At 37.4% G+C, this 25,383-nt stretch overlaps 2 protein-coding genes across 4 annotated transcripts in view; one reads left to right on the top strand and one right to left on the bottom strand.

Moving 5' to 3' along the window:
* LOC129721151 (uncharacterized) overlaps positions 1 to 25,383 on the bottom strand; it is a 307,031-nt gene that overhangs the window by 183,238 nt on the left and 98,410 nt on the right. The window contains exon 2 of one of the 2 annotated variants that reach the window (XM_055673369.1): positions 18,373 to 18,466. The exons of the other annotated variant lie outside the window; for it this stretch is intronic. The gene's annotated coding sequence lies outside the window, so the exon portion shown is untranslated. The remainder of the gene's footprint in view (positions 1 to 18,372; positions 18,467 to 25,383) is intronic. 2 annotated transcript variants of the gene reach the window in all.
* Positions 1 to 25,383, top strand: part of LOC129721158 (autophagy-related protein 16-1) — a 260,160-nt gene that overhangs the window by 196,153 nt on the left and 38,624 nt on the right. The gene's annotated exons all lie outside the window — the stretch shown is intronic.

The following is a 25,383-nucleotide window of genomic DNA, read 5'->3' as shown; positions in this document are numbered from 1 at the left end:
GGCGTTTCGCGATAAGTGACGGATGGGAAAAATACTAGCCCGTAAGAGCCCCTCTTCAGAAAGTCTGCTTTCGATACAATTTTGGCGTTTCATTCTAATAAAACATAACTACCAAGTTGTGGGTTCGAGTCCCACCTGCTGAACTATATTTTTCGTAGTTTCTACAATCATATTTTCAGTTAATTTAATTTTCTATCTTCATTACTACATTTGTTCCTTCAACAAAAAAATAAAAATAGCTTGGCTTTGCTTAGAGTCAAACAAAAGGAAAGTATTCTAACAACATTTGGCTGAAATGTTGCGCTTGAAATATTTCACGTATGACAGCTCGTTACGAGGATTAAAATCTAGTGTATCTGAAAACGCGCTGCGTTCATTGGAAGCGAAAATAAAAAAGACTAGCTGTAATGTTTGTATAATTGTACTAGTGAAAAGGTTACTATGTGAAAATTGATTGTAATTTTCGAAGCATTTCGCTGGTGAAAATTTTGTGAGTTGCTGGCATCACCTCTTTGAGAGTGGCATTAGGCTAGGGCAGCTTTATTCGGCTCCACCATCAGCCCTCATAAATCTAATTTAACGATTCATTGCTTATTAGCACTTTAAGGGAGAGTGCCACTTTTACAGTTTCATGAACCGGATTTTATTCAATCTTTGATGATACTTTTTAAGCTACAGATAAATTTTCTATTGTTTCTGTAGCAATGGGACACTCAAAATCTTCAAATGCGGTTTCTCGAAACAAGCGTACTTTCTCTTTTTCCTTCAGATTAACCACGATTATTGATTATGAACAATTATTGTTAAGTTTGATGAGTTTTCAAATAGAAAAATAAAATCATGAAAAACCTGTTACAAATGGTCTTTTAAAGTAGCATTTTCCCTTGCATGACCACATTCAGATCAGTTTTTTTGCTTTTAATGGCAAGTTAATACAGAAGAAGCAAGATTCATATCGAAGCAAAGTAAAGGAACGTTTTGGTGCTACAATTTGTTGTTGGAACTTGACTTTGAACTTGCAGAATTAGTATCTGCTCCCTTGATTAAATGTTTAATTAGGGCTTTCATATTAGCTATAAGTATTTCTTACGACCTTAAACCGTAATAAATTAAGAAAATTCGCCTCAAAATCTTAAAAAAAAATGTGTCAAAAGGACGTTAATTCCAAAATTCACGTATAAAAAAACGCGTGAATTTCTAAACCCTCATAAGAATCGCGTAAAAACTACGAAAATTGCGATTTTTTTAAATATTCAAACAATGGCATTGTTCAAATTCTCACTGGATCAGTATGCGACCGATTACTGAACGATTCCACATACAAACAAAATTTTGGCATACAAACAAAATTTTGACTAACGTTGTCCAGTAACCTATATTTCAGTGCTTGGCTTTGATAACAGACGTGATAGTGTTTTGTTTAAATATCTTTAAAACGAAATTATTTTCAGCAGCATTTTTAAGGTTGTTACTTCTGTCTTGGACATAAAAAAAATCAAAGGTCGAAAGTTTTTCTATGTGCCGCGCCAGTTGGTATACAAAATATGTATGAATATCCCGTTTTCCCATAAATTAATTAAACCTCCAAAAGGAATATAATTCATTGCACTGTACAGTTGAAATCGTATTTATGGGTGTTTGATTTGTCATGTGAAAACTCATTATTGAAGTTTTTCGAGCACTGACAATCACAAGCCTGTTTTTTATCATCTACTTTTGCTCATTTTTATGCATCAACAAAAAACAACTTCCACGGTAATCGTGAAGCTTAAACAAGTTTAGCACAGCTCGGCTCAGAAAAAAATTCCAGGCGAACTTGAAACCCAATGTGTGGTCGTGATAAGATTACAGCATCTTATGTGGAAAAAGTCAAGATTAAAACAACTCTCCCTGCAGGAGTTGCATTTTTCTGGGAAGCAAACATAAAAATCACTGGTCTGATCCTGACGAAAAAGAAGAAAAAAAAAATTTTTTCAATGTTGTTTGAATTTTAAAAATTCAATTAAAATTATTAAGTGGAATTAGCTATCCGAAAACTATAAAACCAACATGAAACTGTTAAGTTTCGCTCGCTTGAGCAAGCAATCGTTCAGCGCGAAAAAACGCGGCCGCACTTGAGTGGCGCGCAGTGACACTTCTCCCGAGCCGTCAAACAACCGAGCCTGGATAGTAATCATCCGGGAGCTGGCTATCAGTACCGTGACCAGTATGCTCTAGATCAATCCCACGTTTTTTTTAATCTCGTTACTATTTTATCGGTGCGGTTGATTTCTTCCGCCACCTCCTCGTCGTGATTATTCCACCTACCCGTGGAAGATGTTGTTTATTTTCCGAATATACTTTTTTAACGAGATCCCCACCTCGCGCTCATCCAGCGCACTGACTGTCTAACCAGTGGACTCGATTTCCTCCGGGCCGCGCACGGATTTTGTCGGCTATCGGCCTCTATCTACCAGCTGTGAGATGAAGGTGGGCTGATATAAATTTAACATGACACTGAAAACACAATTCATCCCGTTGAGAGTTTGAATCGCAATGACGGCTCTCGGCAGTCGGTGTAGCTCGGGGGAACCTCATAAGGCAACGATGCAGCTTCGCATTCGTCAATGGGGGAATGACAGTTTGTTTTGAGCTGAGACCTCCTCGAGTTTTGACATTAGTGGAGCTTTCAATGTCCGTCATTGAATGGTGAATCTGTTGCCATCCAGGCCACAAAGTCTACCAAGCTGCTGCTAATGGTGATGATGATGATGATGGCGATGATGCCGATGGAACCACTTGAGGGTCCCCCACGTGACTAGCATGGACGTATAGAAAAATAGCGGGAAAAATATGATGGTTCAACTTGCTGAATGGCACCTGTTGGCATCGTTTTTCTTCACTCGGTTTTCTCGATGTCATTGATATTTAAATGTGCGTCTGGATCACTGTCCACCAATTAGGCTTTGCTTTTGATCACCTTCTCAAGCAGTCATCATACCCGCATACCTGTTTTTCTCTCTCCAGGCGCCTCTTTAGCTTCGATGTGTCCGACGCATCGTGCAATGCGAATGGACGTATAGACAGATGGATGGATCAATGTCTCCTGGCTCGTGCAGCGAAACCCAACAAGAAAGCGCCCCATCTTCATTGGCCTATTCGGTATTCAATGAGCACACTCTTATCGATGAATTGATTCCCGTTAGCATTATGAATGATTTACGATTCCCGATTTCCCAGCATGCATGTAGCTAAAGATCGTTTTACTCTAAGCGTGCACTTGCCATGTTGCAGTTAAGCAGGCACTTACCCTGCAGCTTGTTCAACAACTTTCCATAGAAATTTGGTAGTTTGCTGCATTCCTTCAGCGCCGATCGATAAACCTTTTTTTTGTGCTGTGATCGAAGATGAACGATCGGAGATCAAAGTTGCAGCGACTCTGGGAGTCCCTTTTTTGGCAGCGATACCCAATTCAGCGCAGTTTATCAATGTACAAGCAATCACGATTCTTGACAATTGGAGTTTTTTTATGTTTTCGAAGTACACAAGTTTATATTTTGGATAACACTAATTTGGACAATGCGCGCAGAGCGTGCTTCATCTTGGGTCATTGTTTGCAAAGCAAACATTGTTCCTGTGCCCTCGAACCCTCCCACGGTTTTGTGGCTAATAAGGTCGGAAATCTTGTTTCGCAGCAGTTACCCTTGCTCGAGCCAACTTTCCCCCATTGAGCGAGCGCTTTGGCTCGTTTCAGATTTCGCGCTATGTAGAACGTGGAAAGTGGTCACGGGAAGAAGCTTATATTGTGCTATATAAAGCTGACCTTGCAATGGTGAATGCGGAGTGAGAAATTTCTAAGATCTAACCAGTGATCTGTTGAAAAATATTACCAAACGAGTATTTTGAAACTGGAAAGAAATCAGAGTTATCAGTTCAAAACGTTTACCATGCTATTTATAATTTGTCGAGAGTTATTGTTACCTATTGTTGTTAAACATTGCTAAAAAATCGTAACCTAAAATGCAACAAAAGCTCGCTTCAAATAACTTTAATGACTATTAACCTCCTATAAAAATGAAAAAAAAAAAAACCTTTAGGAGATTTACAAAAGGTTTCAATCTTTGAAGGCACTTTTTTCTTCAGGACATCAGTGTAAAATGCATTCTAATAGCAAAAGATTACACTTGTAGATGAAGAGTATTGCCGCAAAGCTCTCAAGCAAACAAGAAGGTACCGTCGAATTTTTCACTAACGCAGAAAGAGAGGATTGGTGTCTATTCTTGACGTCTGTGCATGGCATGTGATTGCTTAACTGTACGTGAAAGTTCTTTGAAACATTTCATTCTTTTTCACTACTATCCATTTCAGTAAAAATGATAACTAACCTATCAAAAAATGATTCAACATTTTTGCCATCCAACAATAACTAGGCTATTGCAATCCGTTGTTTAGTTAAAAATTTACTGCCGTTTGAAATCTGATTATTTGAAATTCCAGGCGGTTTCATTTTTGACTTATTTTTCAAGTTGGCAGCACTGGTATGTATTGGCGTACAAGCGTCATCTGTCAAAGTCAAACGATTTCAGATCGTATAAACTTTTGACGTAGAGGGGTACATATAGGGGTACAATTTTAAAAAATCGAAAACAGGACGAAAATTGTCCACTTTAGAATGCTCAAAACGCTGCCGGTTTTCAATGATTATCCTCCATTCTTACAGTAATCGATCAGAAAATCAGCCATGCGTCCACCAAAAAAAGGCGGGGAACAGCGTTTTTGTAATGCTAACTAAATTGTAGAGTCTTGTTGAACGCATTTTTGACCAATCAGAGCTGAAACAAGGCTATCTTCCCCAGCCAGGCCCGGATTTGGGGGGGGACAATGCCAATGCACCGGGCCTTTCGACACGAACCCCCCCCCCCCCCCCCCCTAGTCCTGGGACAGACGTGTAGACAGAGTGGTTACCTTTTTTGTTTTTGCTCGTCACCTTCCAGCGAAGCGTTAAAACATTTCAAAAAATTAAATTTTTTTACTTCTAAATTTTTTAAGAAAAGAGGGCTCCGGGCCCCCAGCACAGCCGATGCTAAAGTATACAAATGATCTCACTTCATTACCGATTTGTTTTTGTTGTTGTTTCACTCGCTCTAGGCCACGAAGACACTCCTACGGGAAGTCGCGTATAAAAGCTAGCATGCAGAAATTTAGTCTTCATTGTATATCCGACTACTGCAGCAAAAGGGCGGTTGACTTACTGGAAAATAGCGCAACTTGCAACCGGTAGAGCAGCAGCTGAGTAAGCGCCTCATTCGATCGCAGCGTTGCACAGCAGACGAACCGCGCGGACCGCAGGACTACACAGTATAGCTGAACGTGTCCAGCGATGTTAGTAAGTTTGTCTGTATCCGTCGCGTCGCATTTGGTTTCCGCTATTCGGCCACTGGAGAATAATAAGAGAGCGCTTCTCTTCCGTAACCGATCATTTAATGAAAAAGAGTGTTGAAAGAGTTATCACTGAAATTCACCGCTTCACACCATTAAATTGTTTACCCCATTTGAGAATATATTCTTAAGCCAATTGTAAAAAAATGCATTGCCATTAAACAGGCTGTCGTAATTCTACGTTTACCTTGCGGTCGTGTAAGAGGTGTTATTACTATTTTTTTTATAAGCAACTACATTCACATCAATAGCTGAGAGTTGTTTATCAAACCGTAGAACGTAAAAACGTAACCATCAACGGCGAACGGTACTGATCTATGATCCGTGATTTTTTATTGCCAAAAATTTGAAAATCTAGATAGGTTGACATATGGTCCCAACAAGACTGAGCCACATACCAAAAAGCACGTGAAACAACGGACATTTTAAGGAACGAATTGGATGGGCAATTTATCCCTCGTTTTAGTCCTGTGAGGTGCCCACCAAGATCATGCGATTTGACGCCACTGGACTGTTTTTTGTGAGTCTGTGCGAAATCATGCGCAACTAAGTTTTCGCTATTTGTCAATAGATGGCGCCTGTAATGAGTGCTAGGCGAATTCGACATATCTAAAATGTGCTGCTTTGACACGTTAGTGGTTTTATTGTGGCATCATATACCTTTAGTTATGTGCAAATCTTAACGCAGGAACAGCTAGCTTCGATGAATGTACCCAGTCCTCGCAATTTTCAAGCGATTGTATGCTTCAAAAACAAAGAAACTTAGGTTCCTTGCGATTTGTAGTCAAGGGACGCTGAGCGTCGTTTTTTCACTGCTTTAGCGGGACGAAGAAAAGGGTTTCTTCATCGCATTATGACGAGTGATGAAAACGAATTCATCACAGCAACCCAACAAGTCATGAGGATTACCCGATCATGCTTCTACGTCGTCGGCTCGGCTAAACATGCACGCTGTGAAGGTTATGCCTTGTATTTAGTGGGAAACAGTGGTGTAGCCAAGAAGAGGAAATTTAGGACTTACATACCCCTCCGCCACCCCCAGAGCCTCCGATCTTAGTTTTGTTTATGTTAGGGTTCTGCATTGCATTGCAAGAAAAATTTAACTTTCGATATTCGGGTAGCAGTACTGCCTATAATCGCATACCAATCCCACCTGCATTCTTGTCGTTCCTATAGAGAAGTTATGGTAAATGTCTATCTCATTATATTATGTCGAAAATATGGGAATAAACCACACTCAACAGAGCAAGAAAAATACCTTTACGCGCTGTTTTCTCAACTTGATGAAAATAAAGATGGGATTGATATGCGATTATAGGCAGAGTAGGGCTTTGTCTTCTGAAATAAAAAATTCTCATGCAGAAGCCTCAAAGCGCTCTAAGTTTCACTTATTTGACCAATGAAAAAATGCACCGAAATTGTCGATATGAAAAAATCAAAATCGATTTTTTTTAAAGTAAGTGTCCTAGAAACGCAGAAAACTCTGAGATCTGGTGTTGCCTCGAAAAAAATTGTGTGCGAAAGTCCTCCAGCTCGAAAACTTTAAGACTCCTAAAAAGTCGATTCTGTAAATATTTTTTTTAAAGAGACAGCACCAGATCTCAACGACTCATGCAGTTTTAAGACATTTGGCATAAAAATGAACTCGATATTGGACATTTTAAGCTTTTTCTATCGGTTAGAAAAGTGAAACTTTGGCTGCTCAGAGGCGCGACTCCCGGAAGTCCGATTACAAAGTTTATCTTTAAAACTTTTGCCAGAGACTTGTTATAGGGGAACTGTGCCATTATTCATCTCAGCCCATATATTCATCTTATAGAACATGGAAACACAATTGCAAACAGGAAAAAACGCATATTTCCCAACTAAACCAATCTACTAATCCATGGAATGGATTCTTCTTAGTTCACGTTAGATTTCTCATAGAGCAGAATCCTCAAAAACTCACTTGAAAGCTCTAAATTTGATATTATAGTCGGGCATCTACACTTGAAAACTTATTTATTTCAATCACCTACCTCAGACAACATAATCCGCGCATTGCTCTATACGGCTAGAACGGGACTCGTTCAGCAGCCAACCAAAGTTTTTTTTCGTCATTATCGGACCACTTTTTATTTTATTTACTAAACAAAATCACTAAGACTACTTTAATATTCAAAATGTTCACCTCAAATTTCCAAAAACAAGCTTTAATTAGTAGAAAAATATTAGATGAATTTTTACCATTCCTAAATTTGAACTGTATGTATTTTCATCTGTTTTCACTGCGTTGAAGAAAATCAAAAGTTGCCAAATCAGTTTCTGTTATTACGAAAAAATCTTACTAAAAATATAAATTATTTCTATATAATTGGCATAAATCGACAGCACTGCAGTGGTTACCTAGGTTGCCAATTTTGCACGTAAACAACTACAGCGGATACCTAGGTAACATACTACGATGGTCTGCGGCTACGTTCATTCATGATAACGTTATTCATTCATTATTAACAGTGTGATGAATATAGGAGCGTCGTAAGATGAATAATTGGGCAGTGATTTAAGTTTTGAGATGGATATGGAAGCGTTGTGAAAAATGGTTTGTTTCACAAAATTTAGGATCAATCTAGCTAAGTTTACTAAATTTACAATGCTGGGCGATTCCATAAGAGCATGTAAGCGTATTTTGTTAATTTTTTCAATGATTTCGTGGAAATATGGTTTTATACCGTGCTTTTTTCGTGAATAACGGCTTAATGAGATGAATAATGGAACAAATACCCTTTATTCGCCCGTACATGTGAAGAAATTAACGCCCGCCTGCAGATAAGTCTGTTACAAGGTTGATTTTATGAAACAAATTCTACTCAAACCTAATCTCCTTAAACCCCGGAGTAAAACGACTCCCTTTCGGATTTTTCTTCCTGTCATTCTCTAGTTTTTAATTCTTAGCTTCCTTTCTGTGTATTCCGGCGAAGGAATATCGAGACAATATACTACTTCTACGCAACAGAAGGGTGGTTTGAATGTCTGTGGCTGTCTGGACGAATGGAATTTTGTGACTATGCCTAGTTCTGGGAAGGAGACTTCTGCACGAATGAGCTGAAATTGCATGGGAACTTTTATCGAGAAGACAAAACTTTTAATTCCTATCGCTAGGCGAAATTCGAAAAGGCGATTTCCATTTGCACCCTACTGTTTGTCCTGCGATAAACAGCAATTCGAGTGTTGTTCTCGAATTGATCACTGATTGAACTACGCAAAAATTTATTTAAATAGCATGCGCGTTGCGCGATAAGCGGTATCGCTAAAGATAGCAAGAAAACACTTTATCAACGCGGCTCGTATTGAGAGTGAGTGATGTGTACGCGCGAAACCACTGTTTTTCTTATCCCGTTTGGCTACATGATGGTCATTGATTGAGGTTACTCTCTCTTAAATTTTTATCAAAAAGAAGTAATTTCTGGCTACGCCACTGGTGGGAACCGCCACCCATCACTGGGGAACGGTATATACTTCAATTGATGCAATTGAGTCGAGCATTGCACGAAAAAGGGCTACAATTTTAGCGGAGGTTTGGAAAAATGCTTTTACTGTAAGACAACGCTCGGCCTCCTTGTTAAAATTTACATAGAAATAGATATGTTTCATGTTTATCGTAACAGTTTTCGAGTCCTGCCAGAAAGATGACGTAAAGTTGTAGCTAGCGAATGATTTAGAGGTAACTATTTTCAAAATAAAGTTACATTCCTATTTAAATAATGTGAACACTTAATTGTGCAGCTAATATATTGGTGATATTCGAACCGAAAGACTGAGAAGGAATGCAAGGTTGGACCTTCCGTATGAACCATCTGAAACGTAGCCGTGGTCTACATTTATATGAAGTAGGTATCTATCTAACTTTTAAGTAGAAGGCTCTTGATAAAATCGCCTAATTGTGCTTATACAGGTTCTATACAGCCTAAAAAACCATTAAACAGCTAACACGGTTTCTGCGTTTAACGTTTCTTTTATCAGCTTTCATCCCCTGCACTTTTTTGGTACAAATTTTGAAATCTCACAGGTTCCTATAGTTCCAGGCATATTTTAAATTATTATCATTAATTCTCTTTGTGAACCCAACAGCTGAATATCGGTTGAGTATTAGTTTAACACCAACGGAAAGGTGACTAACCTATGATTGAAACAGCTCGAATAACTTGCAAAACTCCATCGCAGTCGGACCCTGGCCGAGCGACGAACTCGCACTAACCAACCAATTAGTGAATAATCGATACGATAAACTAGATCCGTGCCCGGATGCAGCTCACGATGCTAACCTGATTACCGGAGCCTCCTCCATTCTTTCGAATCTAATCCGACTTAAATGGTGGCTATTTCGGTGCACTCGGGGAGAATTGTATTGATTGCGCTGGTTTAGTTTCGATTAGCTGATTAGAGGTGTAAAATATCGACGATTACGTTCGTTCGTTCGTTCGGGTTTTCAGCCTCACTGTTTTTCCCTCTCGTAGACATATAAGTAAATAATTCGGTCAGAAATGATTAACATGATGATAACAGCGCCGGTTCATTCTGCAGCTGTGTTGTAGTTGTTCCCCATAAAATTTGACCAAGTTTCTATTTCGCGCTTGCGCTATTACGCGAGACACACCACCGCGGTTCGGGTCCGCTGCAATTCAGCCGCGCTTCCAGCCGGAAGAATGTCTGAACAGGCCCGGAAAATGGAGCAATCTGGTTCGTCCAGTTAGGTTTCGTTTCCTTCCCATGTTTCATTAATATTTCTCGGTGTGGCTTTGGATGAATTCTCTCTTTAAATAGTCTCTTTCTCATGCTAATTTTCCGCCCATTAAAGTTTTTTTATGACTAAAAAGTATCTTCCATTTCTGGTTTTCCTGCGACCCCAAAGACGTGCGAGAAGCATGCACATTGTACAAATTTTGCTTCCCGCCGTCAGGCTTGATTTCAAGGTGGCGTTAGAAGATGATACTCGCCAGCCTGTTCATACTTTATGAATCGTTTGGCTGCACTCTATTATGGGAGTCTCGGGTAAAAATGAAAATTAAACACCTATTGTACTTCGCGCGTGACGAATTGTTCCTTGGCAACATCCTTCTTTCTTCGGCTCACCAAATCAGTGCGTAGCGGGAGGTGGAAAAGAAGTTAGTAATTATCTGCCAATATGCTGATGAGAACATTTTGTTTTGTAAATAAACTGTTTTTTAAATCACATAGGTAAATTCTCTACGGAACTAACTGTTCTGCTGCATGGCAGCTACCTGCCACATTCCGACTAATAATCATTAAAGCTAAATTATTGGTCCCAGAGTAGGTTGCGTTGTTGGTTCACCTTCATCACGCGTCACATTGTCGAAGAAGCAAAAAAAGAAAAACAACAACGTTAACCTAATGGAAGCATTGCTTCATTCATCTCCCGAAAGTAAAGCAACACGAGCGGCACTTTTTAGGCCAGGCTGCCACCTGAAGCTATTAAGAATTCTACGCGGTTCGCTTGATTTAAAATGCATTCGGGAGTTCGTGATCCATTACATCGTGCGACGCTGCTGTGCAACTAATAACTCCACTTTCGAAAGGGGTCGCCCCTCGTAGCGGTGCACACTCATTACGGGAGAAAGAAGCTGCCAGCCGAAAATTGCCTCCCATGCATTAGACCACGCAGTCTTCGGCGGAGCTGTCGGTCGCTTTTGTTATTTGTCACATCAGAATCGAAATTTGCGGTGGCCATCGGGGAGTTTACCATTCCAGGCACACCGCCGAGTGGCTCTGACGGCGGCGCTGAACAAGCAAGGTTTAATTTTGGGTCTGTAATGATCACGCATCTTGGCTTAAAACCACCGTTTCATTGTAATGAAGCCATTTCCCACAGTGCTGGCTGCTGCAGTCCCGGGGTGAGGAAGACCACAACAAACGGAGCCTCTGGATGGGCGCGCAGAGCCCGAGTGCCAGAAACAATTCTGATTCAGTAGTTTATTATTCGGCGGTAATTATAGCTACGCGGATCTCTCTTCCGAGATAGGTTTGCGCTGGGCAACCGGAGAGAGAAACATTAGCATTGGTTCGCTAGAAGAGGGGTCATTAATTAACCCGCTTTTATCTAAGACTAGCGAAAGTGGAAATTTGTGCTAATTTTCATGGGATATGATTTGAAACCCCCAAAACACGTATTGTCTCATGGTGAAATTGCGCTCTTCTCACGGAATTGCTGTCGATGTTGCGCACTAAAACAATACTGGGTGGGTCGGAATTATTTTGACCATTCTTCCCCGAAAAAACAATATGAATAAAAAATGCGTTTCGATGTAAATCGGCGGAAATTGTTGGACGTACACAAAATTTATGACCGACTGTTTTGGATCCCTTATCTGCGGGGTAAAGAGATTATGCGCGTGAGATATACTGCTCTTTATTGCTGGTTTAAATTTTCATGACTGAATTTTGTTGCTCAGACATTTCTACAAATATTGGAAAAGTAACATCAAACATGGAATGAATTAGTTTGTTATTCTAGAAGCCAAAGTTTGTCGATATATAATATAACACCTTCTCTTTAGTTTAGTTTTTTCTATTAAAAAAGCTGCACTTTGTGCTATTTGTCAGATTATTGCTCAAATAGATTTTTTATTACCAATTTTTTAGATTTTTTTTTATTACCAAAGTACTAAACTAAAGAGAAGGTGTAATATCTAAATTAGGTACTGAAACCATTTCAAACAAAATTTTGTTAGATAACAAATGTTTGTCAACTATAACACAACTTATATCAAAGGCATAATTACAGTTCCTTCGAAGTTTTGTTTCGGAAAAAACACGAGTTCGTAACTGTGTTGGTGAAGGATGTCGAATTTTGTTACAGGGAACAAAATTAGAAATTGTAGACAATGGTCATAAAATGTAAATCCTATTGAAACAATATAGTTTCTCTGAGGAAGACCCCAACCGGTGTCGAAACGTTGGACAAGTCATTAAGAGTTTTTCTAACTTAACAAAAAAACAAGATTTTAAACAACCTTGCTTGAGTAGTGCGAAACTTTGAAAAAAAAAAGATCGTAAAACATTTTTTGCATTTGCTTCATTAGCTATAAAGCAAATTTTGTCAAGCGTGTAACCAGCCCACACTGTTTCCAAAGCTGCAGAAACGTGATTGAAATTATTTTGACCCAAAAACATTGATTTTAGAGCCATATCGTCTTCAGCAAAGTTGTTCCATTAATTATTCTCCATGTTATAGAAGTTGCAATTCTCATTTTGGAATATAAAAGTCCACTTTGATCGGCAACTTTGTTGAAGACATCATACTTCTATCTATCTATTTAAACGGACTTTTGTGCAGTTTACTATAGATTACCATTAAATTTTTTTCTCTCTATTTAATTTTTTATAGTGATTTTCTACATTTTGAATGTTCTTCAATATTATTTGTTACAATGAAACGAACAATTTCTTAGAAGAAAGTTTATTTTTATCTCACATATATTTTTAGTTGTTGACTATTTTCACTAGAATAATGCGCTAATTAACATTAATTAATCTTACTCCAAAAATAATGATCGTTGCGTCTTCATTTAAGTTATTCTATTAATTACTCTCCATTTTGTAGAGGTTGGAATTTTGTAATTAAAGAAAAAAAAATCTACCTAAAAGTGAGAAATGAGTTTTATTTTTCCAATTTTTGCATATAAAAATCCACTTTGCTGAGTACAGTTTTAAGCACATTTTATAAGAAACAACTTTGTCGAATACACTATACTTGTACCTGCTAATTTAAATGAACTATTGTGAAGTTTTCTCAAGAACGCCCCTCAAAATCAATTTTTTAATATAACTTTTTATATTATATTGGTTTTCTAGAATATTTCAATGTTCTGAAATGTTGTTCTCTATAATAAAACACATAAGTTCACCGAAAAAAGTTTATTTTTATCTCTTAAGTTCATTTACCTATGAAAGATTTTTTTAAAATAATGTACTTATTTATTTACAAATATCTTCACAAGAGACAGCGAGAGACAAATGCCTATATCTGGATTAAATGACATTTTATTTATACTTAAATATAGACATGGTTAAATATAGACATGGACTTTAAAGATATCTGTTAGTAAATTATTGCATTGTTTCAATCAAAATCGTCAATAACCAAAGAAATTTGGGAGATAAATATAAACTTTCTTCAATGAAATTGCTTGTTCTGTGATAGCAAACAACAATGAAGAACATTAAAAAATTGAAGAAAATCATTGCTAAATGTTATATTGAAAAAAAAAAAGATTTTTTGTGGCAATCTGCAGAACTCATCACAAAAGTCCATTGAAAAAGACAGATAGAGGTATAGTGCCTTTGACAAAGTTGTTTCTTATGGTACGTGCAACAACTTTGCCGAACAAAGTGAATTTTTACATGCAAAAATGATAAAAGTTAAATTCGCTTCTCACTGTTAAGTGAATTAATCACAAAATTGCGGGTTCTATAAAATGCAGAATAATTATTGGATCAACTTTCCCGAAGATACTATGGCTCTAAAATCTATTTTTTTAGGTCAAAGTAATTTTGATCACGTTTTTGCAGCTTTGGAAACAGTGTGCAGCCTTGTTATTCTCCTCAATATGTGAGAAGATCAGAGCGAATATTCACCGCTCACTTCTTGCCCATCATGAGCGCTGCGTGTAGCAGTTTTTGCACCGAACTTATTTATTCTGCTTTGTGTCGTGTTTCTTTCGCTCGCAAAAAAATTAACTCTCTAGTGTTCCAGTTAATTTTCAGACGGACTTCGAAAAAATCACCATGAATCTTTATAAACATTTTTCAAGTATTGATTGAAGCTTTTTAAAGGTGTAACTGAAGACCGTCTAAAAGCGGCACTGGGCACTGGAGGATTGATACACTTGCTGCTTGCACCACAGCTGAGCAAAGCAAGAGTGGTCAATCACTCTAGTGAGAATACACATAAACTCTACTGAGATAAATTTGACAGCATTCGAAGAGCAAACATGCGTGACAGGCGGGTGGATTTTTTTTTCAGTTCCGAAATGCAAAGCAAATAACGTAACCTACTTACTAACCTGGATACTTTTCTCATTTGTTATATGCCTAAGAGACAATAAGGCCAATGAAGCTAAATCACATCAATATTATGCGAAATTAGCGCAAGTTTTTTTTGTTAGATTTTAAACCTTCATACAACAAATGTGTTTTTTTTAGTCAAAACACGTGTTTGTTCTTGTGCTTGCTTTTTGACGTAGGACTACGTCTATGTTTTCTATACTCAAGTATATTTTGTAAAAATGAAAAAGAAATATTGCGTCAGATTTCCAACGATTAAAGCAAGCGAACGACTTAATGTATCTTAGTCATTAATATGTCGGTGGATAGATAAAACGTGTGATAATTATTTGATATGATGTTTAACATTGTTCCTTATTGCTTTACTTTTAGTGAAAAATACCCAGGTCGAGCTTTCCCATACACTTTCCTCGCTATTCCCTTGCTTCCCGAGCACGGATAACATGAACAGAATAACCTCCACTGCCTACATATTTTGACTCAGCAAAGTGTTTTGTTTCGTTTCTCATTCTCGAGTCTGCGGCGCTCCGCCTACATTGCAAAAATCTACGCTCAACTCGGTACAAAAGCGTGTAGAAAATTCAACTTCATTCTGGTCCACCATAGGAAGTGGAGCCCTTATAACTGTTGGAGATACGCGGTGTATAGCAATTCCTGTCTTCATTCTACAGAATTACAGAGTACTTGATATGAACGTTACTAAAAATTTAGTTTTTCATACTTGGCTTTTGTTAGTTGCAAATTACAAGAAAACATTGTTCTAAAGAAGCATTGGGGCCAGTGTGTCGAACAGTTGACATTTTTGCATGACACCGTATCGAAGTGTACTGTTGCCTCTCTTGCAGACTGCGACTGCAGCGTTCAACTGTACGCTTCTCTATTTGAGCGAATCGTGTGACTAGAAGCCAACACCGACGGTTAACGATTCTTTTTTGTGTCGATCTCCGGCCGCTTCAAAATCTCGACTGTCGCATTGAGCGAATGACAATAATTAGCAATCATGCAACAGTTTGGCACAGTAATAAGAAGGAAAATAAATAATTTATATATATGTACTGCCGAAAAATATCATCACTCGTGTACACCAGAAGATTTGAATCCAAGCTACTAAATTTTTTCATTCGAAAACAGTTCGCTGTAGCGAAAGTCTCATCCAAATTTAGCATATTTAAGCAAAAGTAGGGCAATAAAAGCATGAATCTTACAAATTCAATTAACGTCCTCGGACCCAAATAAGAATCGATGCTAAGTAAATTGATACCACTTCAATTCGCAATAAATGCAATAAATAGCACAGACAGCTACAGTCAATAACACACGAGCCAGAGATTGTCTATACAATGACAACAATATCAAGAGAAGTGAGCGAGAGAATTGTTGTTCATATTGAATTCGTGACAAAAAGCAAGAGATAAAACAGATCGTATGAAACTTCGGTAGCGGCTACTGTCGCGTAGTGTTTCATTCCACAGTGGTAATTACAAAAATCTCGCAACTGTCGTGTGAATACTGTAGCGTACCAGTACATTTCCCCACCCTGATTGGGGCATACAAAACACACGGTTTTGTCGAAGACCACACATCTCCAGCACTTTTCCACACAAAGTTATAGCATATTTTTTTCGATAAGAACGTATCAGTAAAGTTGAAAAATCCACAATTCAAGACCCAATAGTCTAATCCAAATATATTCTTCATCAAAACAGTTTATATGCTGTGTGTTGAATGTAATAAATTTTGCTCTATAAGAAATAAAATTTAATTTTTCTAGAAGTTCTCATAACCTTGTTTTGACGTAGGACTACGTCTTTCTGGAAGCTGGGTACCTGAATTCGAAAATCAAGAAAATTCAAGCATGGAGAAAGTGGCTTGAGCGCTAATATTTCAGTTATTTATAATCAGATTTTCGAGGCTTTGGCATCAATCGATCAAAAATTCTTTTACGGTTAAATTTATGTAACAAAAAACAACCTATTGTTTGAGATACACTATTGTAAAATTGGTAAATAACACCAAATGTCCAAATCATACCGAGCAACCAATCACTAGCTCTCTTCCCAAGCACAGCCGAAACTAACGGATCTAACCGATCTGACTTTGTAAACAATTTGTGGTGGTTGTTGTTGTTTTACTCGAGGTCGCTTTCTCTTCCTGATGTTTTTTTTTCACTTTCGTTGCCATTCTATATTCTTCTACGCCCCACCCTCTTTTCAAATAACTGTCGAACCTTTGATATAGGAGGTACCATTTAAACATTTCACTCCATCATTTTCATTCCAAAACTGCCCCGGTGTCATGTGGACGCCAGATTTTTGTATTACAGTTTTACAGCGATAGCAGTTTGCAGGGTAGTTTCGTTTAGTGAATAAATGAATATATTGATAATTTCTACGAACATCTCAATCCTCGCAATATCTCGTCATATAAACATGATGAATAAGTGCAATTCCCAGAAGCGTGTCAAGGATCATCAGAAGACGATTTCTCCGAAGCAACGAAGTATAGAAAAATACCGTAGTCCTACGTTATGCGGTCGTGTCATCAACCCTCCTACTATTTTGTTTTAGTATTTTGCGCTAATGAAAGCGATAATAGCGATAAATAAATTGTGAGATAATTTACAAAACGAATGAATCTATAAAATGAAAGCTAATTTCCTTAGAATTGGTTTGATTTTGAATTCTACAAGTTTTTTTTGTGAACCTGTTATATTATAGCAGCACTGTGAAACAAGTTTCTGTTTTTTTATCATATTTTAAAATTTTTGTATAAGTTTGTAAACTTGAAGTTAATAGATACCCGTTTATGACAAGTTTTTAATAAAGTTGCATAATACGCCATTATTGAACGATTATTCAAAACGTTTCATCACGGGATTTTAACAATCGATAGCAAATGTTATGCTGTCAAGATAATTCGAAATTCCTTATACTGTACTAGAGAAGGTTTTAATTCACTTTGTTTGATATTTTCAACTTTGGGAATCGAGATAAAAAAAAACCACGAAGTAGATTTTAATCAAAAATTAAAACAAGAAGGGTTTATTTGCTATGGGAAAGCATTTAATGAAACACTCATTTGATCCAATACGGTTGAACTTGCAACCATCTTGGATTGCAAGCATCCTACCGGAAAAAAAAACAATATCAAAATATCCATTGAAAAACGTCTCATGGAACCAGAAACTGCCATTTTGAATATCAAAACGGTAGCAGTACTCAATTGAAGGTGACCGGTTTGACTGCCCTTAACTATTTTCATCTATTCTCAAGCAAAACAAACCAAAGAATCGATTAGGATTGACTCTTTCTGAGTGTTTAACTCGAAAAATCTCGCATCAACGACTGAATGTTGAAATTGTCTTTCCTCACTCTCTCTCTCTCTCTTTTCCCTTTTGACGTCTAGATGGAAGCACAATATTTCACGTTCAGCAGTCTAAGTGGGTGTACTGCATCGTAAGTTACGATGTTTCCAATTCATAAACACTATGTTGGAACTTTTACCTCATCGAGATGTGATGTGTCGCTAGCACTGTTTTCGATGTGATAATTTTGAAGTTTGTCAACTGAAAAGAATAATTCTGGAGGCACGCCTGACGTTGCGTGTATTAGGATCATTTGCCCAATTTTATTTCACTTTTAATTTATTTTAATCACCAATTTTTAGCTGAAATTTATGTGTTTCGTGTGAGAGAGCTGCTGCAGTCTGTTGGGGTGCTGGAGCGAGTTCAGTACAAATTATTATTTCGAATTGATTTATTGACACTTTCGATTTTTTACTTCACCGTCATTTTTATCTAATTGTCACACATAATTTACGCGTTTACTGATTGTAATGAATGGAATGATCGAATTATTGAAATAAAAAAAAATGTGGAAAAAACCAAAGTACCTGATTCACCTGTAGAAGGCATTCATATGCTTCCCATCGATTATTTATCAGATAGGTTCTTGTTCACTGTGAAGCCTGTCAAGTTTTATTATACCTGGAAATAGAAAAGAAAAAAAAATTGTAGTGTTACTTCCGTAAAATTCCCGGTGTCCACTAAATTTAACATGGGAGCTTCTCGCTCAAAGATGGCGTGTACATTAGCCACCGATTAACGACCAGAACTTTAACACGGGACGAAAAATCCATTTCTCAGGACACAGAACTCCTCCTTTGCTTCGATGGCCAAACGATTAGGGAAACGCGACCGTAGCGCAGACCGCAAAGGTTCTCTTAAATGCTGCTCAGCAGTCATCACAAATCTTTTATCAGCCACTGAACTGCTGCTTAAAGCATGCATAAATTATGTCCTCCCGGGCAGCTTTGCAACTGTACTCTTATGTTATCGCTCAAAACTTTGCACTCATCATCACTTCATAGAAGTCGCCCCAAAAGACGCACGCAAACTGATAAGGTCCTCCGTTCCCGTGTGTCTGTGTGTGTGTGTATAGCTGAGTGGCGTGTGCAGATCAACAGGTTGTCGCTATTCGCGGGGCGAAACATTAATGCGACAGTCAACATTCCACGCCGTTTATTGCAACATCGCAGCACGAAGATGGAAAACTCTTGTTGGGGAAGTTTTGCATGCCATGAAGAAGGCGTGCAATAAAAAGCAGTCATCTGCGATCTAATTTTAGAACGAACCTGCAGCAGTGAGCCTGTAATCCTACAACAGGCAGGATGAAGCTATTAGGCCTGCTGGACGAAGTGACGGGGGTATGCGACATTTTGATGAATGTTATTACGGTCTGAGTTACATGAAATTGCTCTGTCTGCACATACTACGCGAAACACCCTGAATGACATCTAATTGATCATGTTTTGTTTAAGAGTGCAGCACTGAAGGGGGCAGTTTCATGCGATGTCGTAACCTTTATTTAATGTTAGTTTTTATGCTGATGTGACTTAATTCGACGGCGGGTACATTTGCAATTACCGGAGCGATCGCCTGCGGTTATCGATTACGCATTGGATGTATTGATGCAGGAAAATGAAATTTCAATAACACACTAATTGATGGTGCAGCTACTGGCGTACTTATTAAAACAAGCAATCTGATACGGAAAGTCTTGCAGGAATTTTTATTCCAAACGACATTTTTACGTGCTTTCGATATTCTGATTTCGAACGACATTTTTATGTGCTTTCGAAATTCTTAGTAACGTGTTTCAAATTGTTGGTTGGAACCTGATCTCGTTTTTTAGTGCGAAACGACAGAGATAAATCAATTTTTTATTAGGTTTGAAAGCAAAATAACGAAAGTGTTTTAGTTCAGCTCATTCTTGCGAAGCGCTGGCAGTCAACAACCACTACATTAGTACAGTTTTTACTCCTTGAGTTTTTGTACTAGAGTTGGTGAAAATTTTCGAGAAATTGTCATATACGTTTCGCTGGATAAATGTCAGAACTCCGCATTTGAAAGAAAATGTGAAAGAAGAATTTAATCTCCAAATAATGTCAGAATCGCGAAAATAAAAAAAATTGCTTCTAAAGACCTAGAATGGCGATAAAGAATTTAATCCCAAATTAGAAAAGGCTAGAAAAAGCAAAAAAATAATCCTGCATTAAATTTGGAATCGCAGCAAAAATGCTTCTGATGACCAGAAAAGGCAAAAAAAACCTAAGGGTCTGACAAACAAAATCCTCCCAAATTGGATTCCGAAGCGCTGAAAAACTATTCTTAAGAACCCCTCCTGAAGGCTAAAGGCGAAAAAAGATAGATAGATCCTAAATCAAGATAGTCGGAAAACGCTTTTAGATACCAGTAAAAGCAAACAAGGTTTACATTTCAAATTCATCTCAGAATGGCCTTTAGAAGCCACAAAAAGTTAATCTCAAACTACGCTCAGAATCGCTGAAAAACGCTTCTGAACCGCAGAAAAAATGGATCCCATAATGAAGCTTCTAAAAATCAGAAAAGGTGAAAAATGTAGGGGAACTGCTCCGTTATTCATCTCATTATGCCGATATTCACAAAGAATGCACGGATTAAACACCAAATTTTCACGAAATAATTGAACAAATAAACAAAATACGCTTACGTGCTCTAATGGAACCGTTCAGCATTGTATATTTAGTAAACTTAGCTAGATTTTACTGAATTTTGTTAAACAAACCATTTTTCACAACGCTTCCATATCCATTTCAAAACCTAAATCACTGCCCAATTATTCATCTCATGACGCCCCTATATTCATCACACTGTTAATAATGAATGATTTATGTTATCATGATTGAACGTAGCCGCAGACCGTCGTAGTAGGTTATCTAGGTATCCGCTGTTGTTGTTTATGTGCAAAATTGGTAACCTAGATAACCACTGCAGTGCTGTCGATTTATGACAATCATGTAGGAATAATTCAACATTTCCAGTACGATTTTTTTCCGTATTAACAGAAACTGATTTGGCAACTTTTGATTTTCTTCAACGCAGTGAAAACAGATGAAAATATATACAGTGTAAATTCAGGATTTGTAAAAATTCATCTCATATATTTCTGCTAATTCAAGCTTTTTGGAAATTTGAGGTGAACATTTCTAAGATTGAAGTATTCTTAGTGTAGTGAGTGATTTTGTTTAGTGATTAAAATAAAAAGTGGTCCGCTTACTTCGCTGAAAACTTAAGGACAGAAATAAAAAAAAAACCTGATCTTATCGACCAAGTGGTCAGGCCCAGCCTTTTTCATTCAAACTTATTATTTGTAAAAATAGATTTACAAGAACGCTTCAATCCAATGAAGGTATATTCACTCTTTGGGTTCTAAAATATTGATGTGGTAATTGAAGTATAAAATATGAAATTTGACGTAATGTTAGTGCTTAAAAAATAGCGAAATAAAAGAAATGACTCTTAATTTCGAACAATTTAGTCACGAGCGATACCAGGAACGTTCAAATAGTACGATACCATATTCAAATTATGTTGAGGCCATACATATTGATCAAAGCAGGTAGAGTTTTAAATAGTCTCGAATTTATTTTGTTTTCATAACTTTTGAACCACATATCAAAATGTTATGAAGTTTGTTATTTGTATGTTTGAGAGATGACTCGTTTGTATGACTAAGTTATGTTCAAATAAATCGCGTAATCTTCGAGATAATAGACTTTTATTTTTTCAACAATTCAATACATAACGGTTGCTTAAGGGGTTATATACCTTTTTGGTCGAGAGAAATGAGGGAAGTTTGAATTTATTTTTAAGTGCATAGCACCATTTTCATTGCATCAAAGAGGTATTTTTCTGAAAGTACAGCTTATCAACAACATGAAAATACGTTTGATTTTGAGATATACCAATTATTACTGGAGTAATGGCCGTTTCCCCGAAACGCTATTTTTTGCAGAGGCTTGCGGTGATCCTGATAGAGACTCAGCGGATCAACCTAAATCAAAAAACTCATATTATTTCAATAGTTTATAAGTGTGCCGGGTCCTTGAACGATCGCTTTTATAAGTATTTTGTTTTTAGTGCAAACGGGAACGTTTTTCTCAAAAAATGCACGTTTTGAGCGTAAAAAATTGCATTGAAAATTTTTTTGCGGCAAAATGTAACTGTATGTTTCACAAAGCGATCGTTCAAGAACCGGCGAATTTAATAACGAAAATTTAAAAAAAAAGATGAAGGAAATCGGTTCAGTAGTTTTCCCGCAATCACGGCAAAGTCATTTTCCGGAAAAAACTATTCCGAGATAATCGCGTGTAAAGTTTCAAGTTTAGCTTATGCGGCCGTGGCGAGGCGCGTTGCAAATCGCTCTAACTTTCTTCCTATTGCTCAGATCTTTATGAAAATTTGTGGAAATGTTCTCAAGATGTTGTATTTGGAGATAATGTAATAAATTTTTTTCCGGTTTTTTGAAAACTAAAAAGGTATATAACCCCTTAAGTTCGATTATAATCAATTGAAATGGGAACGTATAGGGCAGCCAAAATATGAAACCACGTCCTCAATCATAATTCAACAGTTAACCCTTAACTAGCCTGTTCATCTGATATCGATATTGTTCATATCTGTTGTGTAGTTTCTGAGATGTTGGAGTTTCGTAATTTCCACATTCCGATACATTACAGACGAAGTTACAGTCCGATTACAGTAAAATTCAATAGGGTATTATGAGGCCCGTCGGGATGCGGTACATTTTTCCAAATCTGTATCATATTTCCAGTTTGCTTATTTTTCGCTCTCCCTACTTCACATACTGTCGGCGTAATGAACTTGCGTGTTATGAGGCAGCTAGACTTTTGATTTTACACTAGTTTTGCGGAAATCGGGTCAGCCATCTCTGAGAAAGGTGAGTGAATTCAAGTAGTCTTCGGAATATGTTCCTTTTCATATTTGTATTTCACATTTTCAAACATAACAGGCAAAGTATGAGTCCGATTGCAAAACAAATCAATAGGGTCTTATGGGGCAACTAGATCTTCCATTTTACACTGCGGTCATTCCATGTCAAGTGTCCGAGGGAATGCAAAGACCATCTCCGATTTCGACCAAAATTTGTGTGTCGATGTATTTTGGGCCGAAAATTATAAATACAAAGTGTTGTACTGATTGGTGGACTCCTCGGCCAATGGGACTGCCTCCACTTTTTGTGATTTTAGCAAAACACCTTTTTTAATTTGCGAATATCTCGGGGCTCTGGAGAGCTACAGGTGATATTGACATATCATTTTGAAGGGTTTCAGATATAGAATCGAATTGCGTAGTCAATTTTTATCAGCAGTGTTGCCAACACTGCATTTTTTTCGATTTAAAACTTATTTTGCAGTTTCCTCGAAATAACCCCCCCTAGATTTTGATTTTGACCACGCTAATGTGTTTAGCAGTCGATTTCACATGGGAATTACTTATCAACAAAAAACAAAATGTAGCGTTCCAGAGATACAGCATTTTCAAAATTGCAAGATTTTGGAATTTGTCTACGCACGGAAGCGCTTCTACATACATTGCTGCTATCTTAATGGTATCGTAGCAAACGTTTGTTTAATCGACAAGATGTTACTATGACCACTATGACTATGACCTATGACTACTGCTACCATTAGTTAGATATATTGTTGTGTACTCCGCGTTACGAAAGGTTACTGGGGCCTGTTGATTACACTTTTCATATAAATCTTCATTTTATTGTTCTATCACATTGTAAAAAAAAGTCTTCTCGTAATTTAAAACCGTTTTCCATCAGGCAAATGGTCATGTTATTCGTGAATTAGGAACTTAATTACCCAGGTTCACTCAACTGATCCCACTGATTTTATGAAAATTGGTCCAGCCATTTCTGAGAAACGTGAGGGGGCTTACAAAGTCTTCGGAACACGTTTCTTTTCATAACTTTTGAACCACAAGTTCAATCTTTATAAAATTCAAAAGTTTAGAGTTTTTCAGGTAGCCCGTTCATTTGAAACCAATTTTGTTCAAATCGGTTGTGTGGTTTTTGAGATAATGATGTTTCATGATTTTTACATTCTGATACATAACTTCTACACTAAAAATCCGATTACAATCAAATTCAATTGGGTCTTATGGGACAACAAGACCTTTCATTTGCAATTAATTTCATTAAAATCAGTCCAGCCATCTTTGAGAAAAGTGAGTGAGAATAAAAAGTTGCTCATACACACACATACATACAAAAATGCTCAGCTTGTCGAACTGAGTCGAGTGATATATACCAATCGGCCCTTTGGAGCCCTTTTTTACTTCCGGTTTTGCCAGTGATTGCTATACCTTTCTAGGAGAAAGACAAAAAGTAGAAGTTGTTGTGTTTGAGACACGACCGCTAGTTTAACGTAGAATTACGAAAATACTCATGTTAGTTGGTATTCGCTCTCTGACGCTCTCTGTTTCCGGTATTGCAATTGGAACCTCTATTCTAGAGTCTCGCCGTAAGACGTAATTCTACGTCAAAAACATAAATGATGTTCATATCGCGTACCATTATTTCCAGTTCTCTCATTCTCTAACCTTCAAAAAATTTCATTTCGTGTGTTGGAATACTGATGTACAAAAAAAACTCACTTCATTTTGTATTAGAGTTATCTTCTGAAAAGCTCTGCCTTTTTGTCAAGCACAAATAGGTTAACTAGGTATATTCTGATGTGTTAGGGAAAGCAAGCATTAAGCGACCGACAGAGGTCGAAATCTGCATTTCGACAAGGCATGACAATTTCCAATAGTACAATAGTACTAATAATAAAATTACAATTTTCTGCGTTTGGGTGGATGCATCGATTATTTTCAAATCGATTGCTGTAATAATGGAAGAAATCGGCTGGAAACTGACTGAGTTTTGAACGTTTGAAAGTTGACAGTTTTCGTGACGCTCTAGATGTTTTCGGTTCTTGAAATTGGTCCGTCGTATATGTTGCCATAGGACGTTATTCTACGTCAAAACAGTGTGATTCTAAAGTATTCCTGGAGTCGCTGGAAAAGTGATCTTAAATTAAGTCCCAAAAACGCTTTTTAGTGTCAGAAAAAGCAAAAAAAAAAATTTCAAAACCAGAATAATAATCCCAATTTACGCTCGGAAACGCTGAAAAAGGCTTCAGAAGGCCAGCAAGAAGTGATCCCATATCATTGCTCCTAGCTTATTTCAAGCTAGGCTCAAAATAGCTGAAAACGCATCAGAATTCCAAAGGAGGCGAAAAAATATTTGATCCCAAATGAAGTCAGATTCACAGAAAAACGCGTCAACGCTGAAAAGCGCTTCTAAACATTAGACAAGGTGAAAAAAAGAATCCGAATTGAACTCAGAATCGCTTCAAATTTGCCTAAATTAGAAGTTTACAGACCCTTCGATGTTTAGTAGATGTTTGCAGGGCCGGATTTGGGCGTTGGGGGGCTCGTGGCAAATTTTTGCGTGGGACCCTTTTGTGTGAAAAATTGAAAAATTGTGCTACGCCTTCACAACCGCT

This window comes from Wyeomyia smithii, chromosome 1 (genome assembly GCF_029784165.1).
Source record: "Wyeomyia smithii strain HCP4-BCI-WySm-NY-G18 chromosome 1, ASM2978416v1, whole genome shotgun sequence".
In the NCBI taxonomy this organism is placed as follows: domain Eukaryota; kingdom Metazoa; phylum Arthropoda; class Insecta; order Diptera; family Culicidae; genus Wyeomyia; species Wyeomyia smithii.
Note: the sequence above shows the minus strand (reverse complement) of the source record. Positions and strands in the feature narration are given on the sequence as shown.